Consider the following 3,887-nt stretch of genomic DNA (forward strand, 5'->3'; position numbering starts at 1 on the left):
AAAAGGGATTCAGGAAAACCTCCTCAGAGGAGATGATAATTGAGCTGAACTCTGGAGGGTTAGTTCAGTCCAGGAAGTAGGAAAGGGCTCCCAAGAAGAGGGACTAATTTGCTCAACATCCCAGGTTTGGAGAGAGCAGGGTTGGTCAGGAAAACGGCAGAGGGCTTTATGCCTGGAGCTGCGGGTGTGAGAAATAAGGCTGGGAGGGTCGGTAGGGGCTTATCCTGAAGGTGATGGGCAAGCACTTCCAGTAGAGGGGAGGAGTCCATGCTCCTCAAAACAGTCCTACTGCCTGGGCCACCAAAGGGCTGTCAGTGGCTACAGCTCTCAGTCAGAGCTGCATCCTCTCTGAGCCTAGGTGTAGGAGGAAGCTGCACAGTTGTGCCAGCAGAAGGGAAAACAAGAAGAAGGCAGGTGGGGAGATGTTCTCGGCCATCATGACAGAACATAGCTATGGTATTCTTGGATAGATCAGAGGATCAAAGGTTCTGTCCACATAATTTGAGACTACCATGCTAAAGTCGAGAATTTCTTCATTGGTTCTTAAAAATGGGCATTTGCAGAGTGCGGCAGGGCAGCTGTGTGTGCAGCTGTATGCCCATTGGGTTTAGTGCAGGAACTAAAGGGCAATATTATTCCAAATGCAATGACTATATAGGAAAGGAGGAACAATGAGAGGCTGGAGAGGTAACTCTGTTACCTCTCATGGCTCATTTTGGATTTACTGGGTCTGCCATGTCTGAGGGAGTGTGGAAACTCAGTATGACAGCCCAAGAGAACATTTTATTGCCCCAACTGCTACCACTTATTATCTTTTAAGAAAGATTTTATTTACTGATTTGTCAGAAAGAGAAAGCGGAAGCTGCAGAGGGAGAAGCAGGCTCCCCGCTGAGCCTGACGTGGGACTTGATCCCAGGACCCCGGGATCATGACCTGAGCCAAAGGCAGATGCTTAACTGCTTAACTGCACCTGCTACTACTTATTATTGAGAATGTAAAATGGATCAGACTGGGCAGAGGACATACTAATCCCAAACATACCACCCTCTTGCCCTTTCCTGGGCAAGCAGACACACACGCAACATTCTGCTGTTCCCTGTTCATGCAAACTCCCTTCTCTGTGTGGCTGCTGAGGGTTGGGGGAAGAAGGCACAGAGGGGAATGCCATTTTCTTTGAGTTTATTCTGCTTTCATCTGTTGCAACCACACCATGGTTTCCCCAAATTCAGGTAGAAAGTTGGGAGACTCCTTGGTGAGGTGCTTAAATAGACATAACTTAAATGGGTGGTTATAAAAAAAAATAACTGGGTGGTCAGTCTAACTGTCTTAGGGACAGAGTATTCATTAGACACCCTTCCCCACCCCCCCTGCCCCCACCGCCATAGTTCTGCTCAGCAGCTTGCTGCCCTCCTGAGGCCCATAGACTAGCAGTACTGGGATATCCTACAGAATGATGACAGCTACAGGGGAATCTGCTAAAACCACCTGCAGCTCAGCTGCCTGAGTAGTCCTTTTCTCCACCGCCCCCCCACCCCACGCTTCTTCTCCTAGTTCCTTTACTTCCCTCTTGTGCTCCACTAGGCAAAAGGATGACCAACATTAATTGCTTCTTCCCTTGCCTCCTCGTTGAAGCTCTCTTTTTTCTGTTCTCCCTTCCAGTTCTCTGTCAGCTGATGGCCCTCATCCCCACTGATTCTGCAGCCAATTCAGCTGGGCTTTAATCTGAAAGGGAAGGAAGCTTCTGAGGCACTATGGGCAGGCCTGTGGGCAGGTTGGTATTTTATCCTCTAAAATGTTAATCAGGGCCTCTGCTATCACACACCTCCAGAGGCACCATTTGCCTTGTGGTTTATGTGATACAATAGGGGGTGCCTTTCACATATGGCACAATGTGAATGGTGCCCTCTGGAAATGTGCCACTCAGTTGCCTCGATTTCATGTGGGGCTCAAAAGCCTGGGACTCAAAGAAACAAGTCTCTTGGGGAAAAATGTTGGACCCTGGGGAAGACCAAGTTCTCTGACTGGATAATGAAGCCTGTGAAAATGCCTCTGTGCATTTAAATTCCCCAATGACTGTTAACCTGAGATTCAGAACCTTCTGACATAGAGACCTTACATTTTTCCAATGCTTCTTCTTCAACCTCACCATCCACTACTCCCCCATATGACCACATCTATGGCAGATTGATGATCTGAATATGCCATGGTCCATCATCCTGACAGCACACCTTGCTCCTGGAGTTCCTTCCATCTGGGATGCCCTCTTTCGAGATCCAAATCCTGTTTAATCATTGGCACTCAGCTTGCATCCCATTCTGCTGGGAAGCCTTCCTTGTCCATTCCAGTTCAGTGATACCTCTCCTCTATTCTACAAACTCCTTTACAAGTCTGTTCCCCTTATCTGGCCCTTTACATTAAATCATAACAAACCACTGCTTAAAAACAAGTTTCCCAATGAAAACCTAATTCACACTTTTTACCCATATAAGGCCTTGTGTGATTTGACCTCAGATAGTTCTCTGACTTCACTTCTCCTTGCTCTTGTCCTCATCCACTCCCCTGTAGCTGCACTGGCTTGCTCTCAAACTCACCAAGTTCATATCCTTCTCAAGGCTTTGCACTCACTGTTCCTTCCGCTTAGAGGACTCTTTCCCCAGACATCCAGGGGCTACCAGACAGTAAAATCTACAAGGACAGAAGCTTTTGCTTTTGGTGTATTCACCACTGTATTCCAAGTAGCTTGAACAGCGCCTGGCCCATGGTGGGTGATCAATTAACTGATAACTAAATGTTGGATGAAAAGTGTAAATAATAGGTTCTTTGCATTGTCTTTTTCTTCCCTTTGCTCCCTTATTCCTTTTGTATCTACCCAATCCCCCAATCGTAAGCACCCTGAGGACAGAAATCTGGTCTTATGATTTGTTTTCCCCTCCTCATCTAGCCCAGTGCCCCTGAGCATCGGTGCTTTAATAAGTGTTTGTTGACAGAATGAGACAGAATGGGGGAAAGAGTTCTTTCATGCCTTTCCCACCAGGCAGGCTCAGCTGGCTCCAAAGCAAAAAAAAAGTAACCCTTGTCCTCCCAGGGCTGCTCATGCTTGGGTCCAGCAAACCGGCCCCCCAGCCCCAGCCTCTGGAATGTCTGCTCCTATCACAGCAGGGCTGCCCTTCACTCAGAAATCTTTCTCTCCATCACCACCATCACCTTCTGAGCTGGTTGGGCTCAGAGGAAGGGTCTCTGACCTCCTAGAACTGAACCAGCACATATCTAATCTCAGGAAAAAACAGGGTTCTGCTAAAGTAACTGTTTGGTTTACAGAGTGAGATCGTCTAGCAAGATTTATTAAAAGATCATGACTTTGGCTGCTGTATTTCAAAGACCGGGCAGACATTTAGGAGATAGAGTTAAATATTTCAAACTTACCTCATACTCCCTCTTTCTCTCCCTCTCTTTCAAGGGTGAGCATTCTGTTCCTCTTCCAAAACCCAGTCCTTCTCCATATTTGGGAATCTGGAATGGGCACTAGGGGCACAGCCCTGTCTCCTCTCAGTGTTTGCTGGGAGCTGTAGTTCCCAACGAGAGACAGCTGCTTTTTTCTGGCAAGTGGGTTGTCCTTCCTCAGGAGTCGATGTCTATAAACATACAGAGGGGTGGAAAGGGTGTTATTAGGAGGCTTGCCTTCTATTTTCAGCCTTTGGTTTAATGCAAGGCACCACTCTTCTGTGGCTCGGTCTCCCTGCCTGAAAAATGGGGATAATTATCTCTCTCTTTCCTGGATGCCAGATTGTTGGGTGGGGTAATTAGCCAGCACCCATTAGATGCTTTGAGCTCATTCCAGCAAGGAGTGCTTTATAAATAAAAATTGTTATCTTTAAAGAAGAAAATAT

Source organism: Martes martes (assembly GCF_963455335.1).
Source record: "Martes martes genome assembly, chromosome: 8".
NCBI lineage: Eukaryota > Metazoa > Chordata > Mammalia > Carnivora > Mustelidae > Martes > Martes martes.